Source organism: Camelus dromedarius, chromosome 4 (assembly GCF_036321535.1).
Source record: "Camelus dromedarius isolate mCamDro1 chromosome 4, mCamDro1.pat, whole genome shotgun sequence".
Classification (NCBI taxonomy): Eukaryota; Metazoa; Chordata; class Mammalia; order Artiodactyla; family Camelidae; genus Camelus; species Camelus dromedarius.
The window spans coordinates 29,343,860-29,357,066 of NC_087439.1; the positions used below are offsets into that span (position 1 = coordinate 29,343,860).

The 13,207-nt window shown below is 43.5% G+C and overlaps 1 protein-coding gene across 4 annotated transcripts in view; it reads left to right on the forward strand.

Annotated features, from left to right (window-relative positions):
- Positions 1-13,207, forward strand: part of LYPD6B (LY6/PLAUR domain containing 6B) — a 175,036-nt gene that overhangs the window by 139,292 nt on the left and 22,537 nt on the right. The gene's annotated exons all lie outside the window — the stretch shown is intronic.

Consider the following 13,207-nt stretch of genomic DNA (forward strand, 5'->3'; position numbering starts at 1 on the left):
CTTCCTTTACATCATGGTTATTCCTTTGGCTGTTCTTTGTAGTTACAATCACTTTCACAATAATTTTTCATTGTCTTTTTTTTTTTTTTTTTTAATCTATGTACTGGCTTATTTAAGTGGCTTACTTTCCTATTGTGATTTTTTTTCCTTCCTATAGAGTCAAGCTTCTTTCCTATTTGGAGAAGACCTTTCAATATTTTTTTAGGATGAGTTTAGTATTGCTGAATGGTTTTAGTTTTTGCTTGTCTAAGAAATTCTTTCTCTCCTTCTATTCTAAATGATAATCTTGCTGGGTGGAATATCTGAGGTTGCAGATTTTTCCCTTTTGGGGCTTTGAATATATCTTGCCACTCCCTCCTGGTCTACAACGTTTCTGTAGAGAAATCAGCTGATAGCTTCATAGGGGTTCCCTTGTAACTAACCCTGTTTTTCCCTTGCTGTCTTTAGAGCCCTCTCTTTGTCTTTCCTTTTTGCCACTTTAATTATAATGTATCTTAATGTGGGTCTGTCTGGGTTCATTTTGTTTGGGACCCTCTGTGCTTCCCTGTACCTGGATATCTGTTTTCTTCTTTAATTTGGGGAAGTTTTTAGCCATAATTTCTTCAGATACATTTTTGACCCCCTTTTCTCTTTCTTCTCCTTCTGGGATCCCTATTATGTGTAGACTGACACACTTTTTATTATCTCATAGATCTCATGTATTGCTTTGATTTAAAAATTTTTTCCCTGTCTGCCGTTTGGGTGATTTCCTTAAGTCTATCTTCTAGATCACTTATTCAGTCTTCTGCATTATTTAGTTTGCTATTTATTGCCTTTACCTCAGTTTTTATCTCAGCAAGTGAGTTTTCTAATTTTGTTTGGCTCCTCTTTATAGCTTCTAGTTCCTTGTTATAGTGACCTGCATTTCTATCAATAGCCTTCTAAATTCCTTCAGTATTTTTATTACCTCCTTTTTGAACTCATGGTTTAGTGGACTGGAGAGATCTGTTTCATTGTTTGTTAAAATTCTCTTGTTCCTTTTATTTGGGAGTGGTTCCCCTGCTCCTTTATTTTATTTATGTTTCTCTGACTGAATTGGGAGAAACAGTTACCTGCTCTGGTCTTAAAGGGCTGTTTTTATGTGGGCATGTCCTTCCGTAGCCAGCATGAGTCTAGTATTTTGGGTGAGGGGGCTGTTTTAGTATGGATGCCTGCCATGTCGTTCCTCCATGTGTGCTGGCTGTTTTCCCCTCAATGGGGGGTGTGACTCGCGTTGTGACCAGAGCCTGCACTGGATGTTGAGTGGGGCCCCTCTTTGCTCTGTGGTTGTCACAGCCCTGTCAAAGGACAGGGTTCTGCTCCCCAATTATTGGAATATTTGCCCCCAGATCTAAACTGCGGTGTGATGTAGGTGGGGCTGAAGTTCTCCCACTGGGAGAGGAGCCACAGAGCATTCCTCACAGGAGCTGCCCACCAGGAACCGTGCTCTGTGGGGTCGCCTGTTACCTGTTGTGCTCATTCACAAGGTACACTGTTGTTGGCACTGCCCTCGTCCCAGCCTCAGCTGTGGGAATACCAGCATTTAGCCCAGATGTCCCTCAGGCACTGTGCTCAAAAGCCTCGGATGCAGACCCACCAAAGTCTGGCAGCAGGCCCGCTGTAACCGCACGCCTGGACCCACCCTGGGAGCTACGGAATCAGCCCAGATCCCAGCCCCGCTTCTGTGTGCACATGCCCACAACGCCAGTAGCTGCTAACGCTGGACCCGCCCCAGCTGTGGGAGGGCCAGTAATTTGCTAGCATGTCCAGCAGGCACTGTTGACGGCCTAAATCTGCTGAAGTAGCACAGCCGCCAGATGTGGCCCAGAGTTCAGCCCCGCCTCTGCATGTAGGCAGGTGATTGCTCCCAGAGCTCACAGCAGTGGGACTGTGCCTGTTGTGAGGCCGAAATGAGGCTGTTGTGGCAGGGCCACACTCCTCCTTTTGGGGGGATGTTAACAATGGGGCTTCTGTGGCGGACCTGGGCCACACCTCCAGTTGTGGCCCAGACCTCACTCCAGTTCCTTTGGGCTGTCTCCACACAGCCAACCCCAGTCATCCCCTCGGGTCTGTCTGCTGAAGCCTGAGTTTAAGCACCCAGCCTCCGTGTGCACCAGCAGACTCGTGCCTCGGGTTGAGGGGTGTGGCGAGGTGGCTGGGACCATCTGCTGGTCTCTCGTCTGCCATCTTAATCTCCACCCCCACCATTCATCTGTTGGTGACACTTAGATTATTCTCATATTTTGGCCACTGTGAATAATGCTTCAATGAACATGGGGGTGCATGTATCCTTTAGAGACACTGATTTCATTTCCTTTGAATATGTACCCAGAAGTAGGATTGCTGGATCATATGGGAGTTCTGTCGTTACTTTTTGAGGAACCTCCTTACTGTTTTCCATAGCAGCTGCACCAGTTTACTTTCCCACCAGTAGTGGACGGGGATTCTTTTTCTTCACATCCTCGCCAACAGTTCTTACTTGTCTTTTTGATGACAGCCATGCTGACAGGTGTGAAGTGATATCTCATGGTGGTTTTGATGTGCATTTTCCTGATGATTAGTGATACTGAGCACCTTTTCATGTACGTGTTGGTCATTTGTGTGTCTTCTTTGGAAAAATGTCTATTCAGGGCCTTTGCCCATTTTTAAATTGGATGATTTGTTTTTTTGCTATTGAGCTGTATGGGTTCCTTGTATATTTTGGATATTAATCCCTTATCAGAGAGTGATTTGCAAATATTTTCTCCCATTTGGTAGGTTGCCTTTTCATTTTGTGGATGGTTTACTTTGCTGTACAAAAGCCTTTTCAGTCGCAGTTGAATGTAGTTGTAGATGCCCCTCAAGTGGCCAGTCGCCCTGTGACCTTGGGCCAGGCCCGCCCTTCTCTGGCCTGCTTCCTCATCTGTCTGTGGCGAGCACTGGCCTAGATCAGTGGCTTTTCAGATGTGGAACACTTTACCAACCCAAGAGCTATAGAGCGCTTTACCCAAATGAAATTTTGTGAAATTATCCTAATAAAAGCAGTATACAAAATCAGACCTGTTCTCATTGAAGTGTGGCTGAGGGATCCAGAGTACCTCCCCCTCTACTCCAGTGCAGTTCATCTGCTGGAACTCCAGCAGGCCTATGGGGCGGCTCCAGTTCAGCCTGATAACAAGCTGGCTGAGTGCAGGAAGTCAAACTAAGGCCTAAAAATGCAGGTAATTTTATCTTTGTCAGTCCTGAATCCTGGAGACAGCGCATCTTACAAGGTTTAAGTCACCCAGCCTAGAATGACTTAATCCATCATAAATTTGCAAGCACCAGTCATCCTTCTCTTTTATATGCCCTGTTCCTTGTAACCAGAGTATTTTTAGCTTTGCTGTTGTTCAGTGATGTGCAAATGAATTGGGTGATGAATTCTGTCAGGCATACCCAGCTCAACATCTCAGCACCATGCCAGGCCCTCCACTACCCACTCCTGGATTCCGGAAACCCAGGCTCTTTGCCCCCACTACCCACTCCTCTAACCCTTCTACCACATGAACACCTTACCACCTTTCTTAACCTCTGTATTGATCACGTTTGTCTCCTTCTAGAAAACAATCACATTGCTAGAAAGACTAAAACTCAACTCCTGACTCCAACTGTCTGCAAGTTCCAAGATTATTTAATTTTCCTATCAATCTCAATACATATCTCAAGTCCTTCTCTCCCAACTCCCTGCATCCAAGCCCTTGGTCATGCTTCTTGCCCATCTCTGTGTCTTTCTTTCCCATGAAGACCCCATATCCTTTTTGATGCCTACCAGTACCTTTACAGCTCACCCTTCACGTCGTTCAATGCTCCCTCTTCTTTCTCCCATGGTTACTTAGCAAGGAGGCAGCATGAGGTGGCAGCCAGATCACAGAACAGGGAGACACTGCTAGTTCTACTATCCTGGAATCTCGCCATTTGCTTGCAAGGTGCCCTTGACCTCAGTTTCCTCACCTGTAAATTGGGACTAATAATACAGTATCTCCCTTGCCCACCTCACCATGTGGTTGTAAGAATCAAAAGAAGTATTGAATGTGAATGTACTCCATCACTTATTGTATCTTGAAGCACTCGTTTTAATTGTTAATCGTACTCTGCCCTATATTCACTGCAGTCACTTATGTGTGATGTCTAGTCTCACTAGTTCTTTAGGTGAAAGATTTTTCTTATATGTAAATTATAAGTCCAGTACAGCTCTGCAGGGTCCTCACAGTGCTGACCACACAGGTAGGTGTTTCATAGGGATTTGTTTAATAGAATTTTGATCTCTGATATTTTCCTCTAAGAACCTACTAGTTTTTGGTGTGCAGGTGTTGTCACTTTACTTAACAGAAGGATGCTTGAATTTCTGACATCTTCCCAAAGCAAGGTTGAAGTTCTAAGGATTTAAAATGGACGTGGGAGACCTTAGAAGCAGGGTAAATAAGTTGTTTGGGTGAGATGCTCTCTTGAAAATGAGCTCAAGGTAGAACCGAGTTCTTGGACCAGTAGTAATGAGTCTGACAGTCAGTCCTCAGTGACTACAGTGACTTTTAAAAACTCTGGATGCTCACAACGAGCAGGAGACAGTCCCAGTAAGTGAGGATGCCCCCAGACTATCAGAATGACACCAGAATTCACTGAGGTGGCTGCTTCAGTCCAAAATAGAAAAAGAGCCCTTTGCTGGCTTCAGCCGCTTATGCATTTTAGCAGCACACATAACTTTGCACCCAGCTTTTTCCTAGACAAATATGTTCCTGGAAAATAAGTGCTTGTGTTAACTTACATCCATTGTAAGAGTCAGTGCTTTTCACACTTCAGTAAGTGGATGGCAAGTTCTTCTTCATTAAACGAAAACTGTCTGATCATAGGGAAATACACCATTTTAAAAGATATCTTGAATGCTTTCTGGAAAATAAGGAGAATGTGTTGTGATGGATTCTCCTAGGAGGTCAGGGGTATATGCTGGGTACTTCTAACTACACTGGAGGTTTAATTTGCAATGAGTAAGCTGGTAATTGGTAAAACTTGATTTTTCTCCCCCTTTCAAGCTTGACATAATATAGTGTAACTTATGCCTCTGAAAGAACTGAACTTTGTTGGAAGGGTGAAATTTCTGAGCCGAGAATGCGGACATGGGAGCTATAAAGTTTGCTGAAAGTCATCATAGTACTAGGCTACCCAATTCCTAGTTTAGGATATAGAAACAGCCTCAACATGATACATATGTCTACCCCGACTCGTTGATTCTGGTGACATCTTCAGAAAGTCTCAGTCAACATGCTTCTTTTTCTTAAGAAAAAAGTTTTCTTGAGGCATTTCCTCTATTTGGCCAAACCAAATGTGGATCGATTTGTTTTTTGCAAATTTGCTTATTTCTGGGAGCTTCCCTACATGATTTCAGCATAGATAATATGCTTCCCTACCCACTACAAGCTACGGGAATCACTAGCATTTTGAAAAGAAATGCAGAGTTAGTAATGCTCCACCATCCATTGTATCCATAGCAACTTTCACATGTTTGCCATTTGTGCATGGACTGCCTTCAACACTATCTTCAAACTTCAGGGCATGGCCCATGTCTTACTTAAATTTTTATTTCTGGTTCCTCATAGAATGCACAGTAGGTGTTCAGGAAATCTTATTAAGTGGAAAATGAGGTGTAAATTGTGTGTGTATGTGTATGCATTTTCCATTTTAAAAGTTTATTAATATTTTCTCAGCTAAGAAAAACCTCAGGGATAAATTTGGATGGATGATGCCACACATGACACTTGTAATCCGGTGCTCAGCATAATCACCCACACAAAAGGGGCAGACCCACGGAACACATGGTGTGGCCATGCAGAACGTTGCCAAGCGTTCTTAGATCTGTCCTGCAGGGCCCAGTGAATCCAGACCTGAAGGAATTCTAGTGACGGCTCTGTCCCAACTCTGTTTCATGAACTACCATTGCCGAAAGAGATAGAAAGTTAAGTAAAAGCCTAGGCAGGGCTGGCAGTGTTTTAACATACAACCACCTAACAGGCAGCACGCTGTGAAGTTCCTGAGGTTCTGGAAGTTTCCTTGAAGGATTCCACAACCAAGTCAAGCTTGTTGGAACCTTGATTGTTGCTGCCTGTCTCCTTTGGTGACTCTAGGTCAGTCTGATGCTTTTCTGCTGCTCTTCAACCTCTCTCTCTTTCTCTTTCCCAGCAGACTTGCAGCCTTTAACTGATTGGACCTAATGGTGACAAATCAGCTAATCGTTGCTGTAAAATATGTGCTGAGCTCCAGCCATGTCTTTTCACCAATTAAGAGTTGTAGACGACAGGCACATCCCCTCTGCGAGTATTTTTTTTCTTTTAAATCCATTGTTCCATCAAGTGCTCCTTTAAAGAAAATGTGACTTGACTTTCAGACCTCCTTTCTTCACCCCACAATATTCAGCAAACTTTTGGGCCCCTGCTCTGTGCCAGTCCCTTTGCTGGAGGTGAGAGGCGACTCCTGCCTTCAGGGAGCTTGAATGTGATGAGAGTGGGAGATAGACACCTGCCTTTGCACACGCCTTCTTCCCTTTGAAGAATCAAGTGTCATGGTCTGAGTGGTTGTGTGGGCTTCTGGCGCATTCAAGGATTAAAGGCAAAGTGCATCAGTGGACCGAATAAACAGATCATCACAGAGAATGATTAGGGTCTGAAGCCCCAAACTTGAACAATCTCACATTAACCTGGAAAAACAGCAGCAGTGATTACCATCTGCTGACACACCGCCCACGGACAGGGAGCGGGTGTTCAGGGCCGGGCCAGGCCTCCTGCACGCAGAACCGGGGAAGTATCCCTGAGGAGAACAATTAGAGCGACTCCCTGAGCTGGGTCATAATTTGCTTAATCACACTCACTTCCCCAAACTGTGGTTTTGGCTTCAGGGGTTTTTTAGGAGGGAAAAATGCAAGCTTTGGGGAAAGGGAAAGGAAGCAATTTGAGAGAATTCAAATTGATCTTCCTCCCTAGTCAGTCTGGGGTTGGCAGAAAAGAGGGCAAATGACGTCAATGCCGAGGTGTGAATATAAGGAAGCTGATTTGGAAAATGGGTCCTTTGAGTTTTGTTCGGGCAAGAATCATATTGGAGCTCACAAAAGGAAGCAGCTGGTAAGTTCTGGAAACCTTTTTGTGTAAGCCGGGATTTTGAATAATGCACTCACCAGAGTGCGTATATTTAAATATTTATGTGTGAGTGGCTGTCATTTTTTAGCTTGCTCTGCCATTGTCCCATGACTCCATACAGTTGTTTTTAAATGGTCACGTTTTAGATGCTAGAAAGGCATTGTGCAGGAGATGAGAGTCACAGCAGGTCAAAGAAAATGCAGAAGACACCGTTATAAACCGACTGTGTCCATCACAGCCAGCCATGTGTAAGAAGGTCTGAAGGCGGTGTAGTGTAGGGATTAAGATGGAAGAGACTGGTCTTGGACCTGAATCTTAATCCTGTCCATGGTTTACTAGCTTGGTAGCCTTGGGTGAGTTACTTACTCTCTCTTTAAACTTCAAATTCCTCATCTGTAAAGTGAGGATAATAACAGGACCCACCCCACAGGTGTGGCCCAATGATAGTGACGGTCGGCATTAACCAACTCTACTTAGCATTTCTCCACATTTGCACATGTGCCTTCTTCAAAGCTGTATTATTTATATGTTCTGGATCTATTATCCACAGCTTAAATGACAAATAAGACATTTGAAAAATAGGAGGTCTCTTTAAGGCCATGAGAATTAAATAAATTGATGGTGCTTGGTGCCCGACACCTATAAGCCTCCAGTAACATTAGCTTAAAACAGGAAGTTGTTCTACATGAGGGCCCTTGGAGGAAATATTCGCAAAGCATTGGAAAGCCGGATCTCCAGGAGCAGCAATGTTGTCTTAGGGACTGAAGCTACAGGAGTGAATGAAATGATGCCTGGCACGTGCTAGGTGCTGCATAAATCCTGGTTGAATAACGAAAAAGTGGGTTTTGTGCATTTTGAGAGTATAAATATGAATTATTCTATTAAATTAATTAAAATGTGCATTTTAAATGAGAAAAGTATAAGGAAAAGAAATAACAGGTGAAAATTCTGAGTGTAGCAAAGGTGTATATTTCAAACTTTTAGCCAGGAAAATGTTCATCCTCTCATTTCCCATCAGGGATGCAGTTTGATCTCCCTTTTCTTCCCTAAGGTCAGATGATCTGGGGGAGGCATTTTGTAACATTCTAGGTGGTCTCCTGGGTGCAGCATTTCCAGCTGCTGTCCTCTCTTGTGTGGTGTTAAGAAGAGACACCGTAGGCGAGAGACAAGCACACATTTAAACTACTGATTATAACGAACACTTTTCTCTCATTCACTTCCACATCATGACCATTTAATATCCCCTTGTGATGGAAAAGAGAGGCTTGGAGGTGCCAGATCCCCAAGTCCAACTACACCTCTGTCTCCCATTTGTAAACTGGCCTCCTCCAGGGGTCTCTTCTAAAGTCTCCTGTGAAGCCGTGGGCTGGTTGGTTCTGCCCTTGTCTGTGTGCAGTGCCTTTCTCTGCTCCTGGAGTTCCAAGCCTTTGCACAGAGGGTGGAGAAAGGCATTGGCATTCTCCGCCTAACCCTTGCCTGAAGTCATTTCTCAGACAAGATGTGATGAACAAATACTGCCTTTGGAGGAAGACGTACAAATTTGCCAAAGACAGGAATGTAGTTCTGGGACCTCCTAGCTACAGGATTATGTAAATCACTCAACACGAGTGAAGTCGTAGTTATGATAGTAAATAATTTCCATTTGTACCAGAGCTAATTAGTCTAAGGAAAATGGTGACAGGGGATATATTCTGTAACTTCTCAGGAGGCAGCCCTGGAAGTCTGGCTCCAAAGAGAGTTTTCGACTCTCTGTAAGATGTTACATGTGGGTAGCTAGTATTTATTGAGTCTGTGCTGTCTTCAGACATTATTCTAAGTGCTTCAGACATATTAACTCATTCACTTGAGGTCATTATTTTTTCTTATCTCCTTTTATGATGAGGAACAGGGAGGTTAAATAGCTTGCCCAATGGTAGCACTTTTAACACTTGATTCTACAGGTAAGGCTACTGAAATGCTGAGAAATAGCCCACATATGGCCAAACATGACTCAGCTAAACAGGAATTTCCCCCCTTACTCTATGAGAACAAAGAGGCACTGCATCCGTTCCGTGGGAGTGGGTTTCAGCCCCCTCTTACCTGTGAAGCCTTCGTGCCAGGCGCTAAGAGAGAGGCTTCCCGGGTCACCGCCTCTTAGTGACTTGAAAGCCTAAAATCTGGGACCTCAGAACCTCCAGTGGGGTCCCAGGAGATGAGCCACTTCTCATGCTTCAAAGAACCTAACAGAAATTGCTCATTTAGGGGCAGCAAAACAATATAGGCTAATGAGTGTGTAAAAACTTTCTTTGCATTTGTCAAAATTACATATATCATGTTAGTGTAACAATGTAATTATTTTGTGTGGGTCAGACACTTTCCATGGCAATTGTACGTTTTTAATCCTAAAAATGGGTAATTAATTCTACAAACGGTTTAGGTAAATCCTCGGACTCTGGAGTCTGGAGTTAGGGGCAAGATAGAAATGGACCTTAGGGATGAAAACATTAGCACCCACTGGCCTGTAGTCTATGAGAGGCATTGCTGATGGTCAATGACCACAGTGAACTCAGATGGATAGAACGCTCCTGTTCTGCAGGAAGGTGGTGCTTCCTGGCTTTGTGTCTTCCTTACCTGCGTTCTTAACCTGCTGTTATTACAGACAGCTGTAACTATGTTCTTACCAAGATCTCAGGGGCTTTACCAGGGGAATTTGCAGAATGTAATTAGGATGGCAAATGGTCTGGTACACCCCATCCCTACCACCAAATAATATGTTTCAAAGCCAAATAGAAATGCTGTTTTGTAACATCTGTTCTTTGGCTTTTCCAAGCCCCCACTTCACTTAGAGACAACTGTTGAGTTTCCCTGTCTAGGAGGCACTTAACCATAAACTGTAGAGCCAATTAAACTCTTGGGCTTAATTTAATTTTTGAATAAGTTATGCATTCATATGGATCAAAAATCAAAACAAGGAAATGAGGTGTACTCTGATAAGTCTCCTTATAGGGTGTTATTTACCCCTGTCCCTCCACCTACAGGTCATCACTTCTGTCAGTTTCCTGTATATTGCTACTGAGTATATTTATTCCATTCCCTAACCAAAAAGTGACATGATATTCATATCTTTATATCTGTCTGTCTCTATTCATATATACACATATATCTTAGAACCTTTTTCACGGTAGCATGTAGGGAGCACCCTCATTTTTTAAACTGGCTGCATCACATCCCATCGACCGTATGTATGTGTATATATGTATATGCATACATACACACATATACTCTTGTGATGAACACTTGGGTTTTTCCCAATTGTTAGCTATTACAAACAGTGCTGCAATGACTATCATGGCAATATATCATTGTGCATGTAAACAGGCTATCTGTAGAAAAAATTCCCAGAAGTGAAATTTGGGGTCAAGGGTAAATGCTTTTGGAATTTTAATAATGTTACCAAATTGCTCCTTGGGGTCACGTTCTCACCAGCAGTATATAAAAATGACCAATTTCTCATAGTCTCCTCGAAAGAGAGTATTAGAAAACATTTTTATCTATCAGACTAGTCAAAATCTGGAATTTATAAAGTACACTTTTAATTTGCATTTCTCCTATTTGAAAGGATGCTCAACTTTTCTCATGATGTTTAAAAGCCATTTTATTCATTTTTCTATGAAACGACTATTAATCTTAGCTAATTTTTCTCTTGGGTAGCTGGTAATTTTTTTAGTTGTTTTTAGTAGCTCTTTCCATATTAGTGAGATTATCCATTTTATCTGTGATATGAGTTAAATATTTTCTCCATGTTATTTGTGTTTTGACTTTGCTTTATGATTGTTGTTTTTTTGGTCATACAGAAGTTATTGTTTAATGTGACTGAATTTATCAAACTTTAATCTTAAGCTTTCTGAATTTTTAATCATAGTTCAAGTGGCCTCCAAGGAAGTCACTCATATTTTCTTCTGGTATTTTTAAAATATCATTTTACTACAGGAAAATTTAAGGATACACAGATTAGAGAAAGTAATATAATAAACTCCAGCTATCCATTGTCCAGCTTCAACAATTAGGCATAGTTTGCCAGTCTTATCTTTGCCAATCATCTGTTTTGAGAATAAAGCAAACCTCAGACATCATATTATTTTCATTTAAAGGACATCAATATGTGTATTAATAACATGTAAGGACTTTTTAGAACATAACCTCAGTATCATTATTACACCAATAATTCACTAAGATTATCCAGTGCTGTTCTGTGTCCGTTTTCTTTTCTGTAGCTTTTGTCGCTTTGTTGTTTTGTGTGTACAGGACAAGGTATGAGCCAAACCTTTTATTTTTCCTGGTCAGCTGGTTCTTCTAACTCACCTTCTTAAAGTGTATCCTTATCTTACTGGTTTGAGATGTTAATCTTTACCATGTAACACATTGCCATGTGGTTTGAGGCTGTTTCTAGACTTTCTGTTCTGTTGCATTTGTCTGTTGACTCATATGCTACTATACTGTATTAATTGCTGTAGCATTAGAGAATGTTGGAATGTCTGTCAGGACTAGTCATTCCCCAAATGAGATAGGAAGCTATCTACTCCAACTCGTGCTATATAAAAATGGCAGAAAATTATAGTTGACAGTCCAGCCTCCTCAGATCAGGGGTAGGTCTGGTGATTCAGAAATTGACAAAGAATGAGGGTTGAATGTGTGAGTGAATGTGGTCCCTAAGGAAAGTAGTAGTAATGACACTACAGGAAAGTAAACAGTAATAACATGCAAGCCTGACAGCTGGGGCAGATCCTCCTCTGGAGGTGGGAAGAGGAAGAGGAATTAGCAAAGGGAAAAGGACATGGTTTTGGTGGTTGAAGCTTGCTCCTCCCTTGGAAATAGCCAACCCTGGTTCTCTCTGGCAAAGTCAGACGGGCCGACGGTAGAGAAGGTTGAAGCATTTGCTGGGTGTGCCTGCCCTGGGAAACTGATCGGGAAACTGAAATGAGCTGCAGAGCTGCGAAGGCCCCAGGAGACGTGCTGGGAGGCCGTGCCATCACTCTGCTCTAGGCAGTTCACAGGCCTGGACAGGCGATAGCCCTGACCTCCAAGGATGCCTGAGCGCTGGCTCATGCCTCGGGAGGTGCGAGAGTGCCCTCACCGTGCCTTTCCCAGAAAACGCATGGAGCCCTCAGCCTTCTTTCCAGGAGACAGTATGAACTCCACCTAACAAGATATCTTTACTAGAATAGATCTGAGAGAGAGATGACTTCTAATACGTGTTATCGTGGGAAAGACATCTGAAGTGCTTAACTGGGGCAAATCATAATACTTTTTTTTTCCCTTCTGAAATGCACGTGTCTGCTAGACTCTGTGCACCTTCACAAAAGCCCAGAGAATGCTAAGGTGGTCAGAGCAGGGGGAGAAGGCTGGATGCGGAGTGGGTGGACAGACTGACCCGGGATTACTGCGGAATGACTTCATTCCCAGCAGACACCACCCTTAATAACCTTTGGCACCGCCTGTAACCTCCTCACCCCCAGTTTCCTCCTTTTAACCTGCAGGTGAGCACACGGCACTTCCCTCACAGGGCTGTGGGGAAGATTAATGAGTTTCAGATGGGAAAGTTCCTTGCTGATGAGTCATGTGGTGGAGCGAGTGTGCTCACTTGAGGCCACGCAGCCACGAGCTGTCTGCTGCCCAAACCCAGACAGCAAGGGTAAATGGAAACCAGTCGTCATCAGTCAGGGGAATGGGCTTTGCCAACTAAATGAGTGGGTGAAGCCAGCCTTACTCAGGCATGTTCAACGCTTTGTTACCTGGGGTCTATCCTGTGCCGACAGTAACAGGCGGCCGTGGTGGGGGCTGGAGGGGGCTTCATGAGGAGTGAGAGCCCTGAGGTGCAGGCGCTGTGCTGGCTGCTGGGAGGTGCTGTTAGCCACAGTGGAGGACGACAGCCCACAACTGTGATTCTGGGGACTGTCAGTTCCGTGAGCTGGGCGTCAGCTCCAGTCAGCTCCATGTTCTGGCAAACTCTGAATAATAAGTAAGGTCATCTGTGCTCCCACAGTCCCCTCACTCGCCAGATGCCGCCTGAC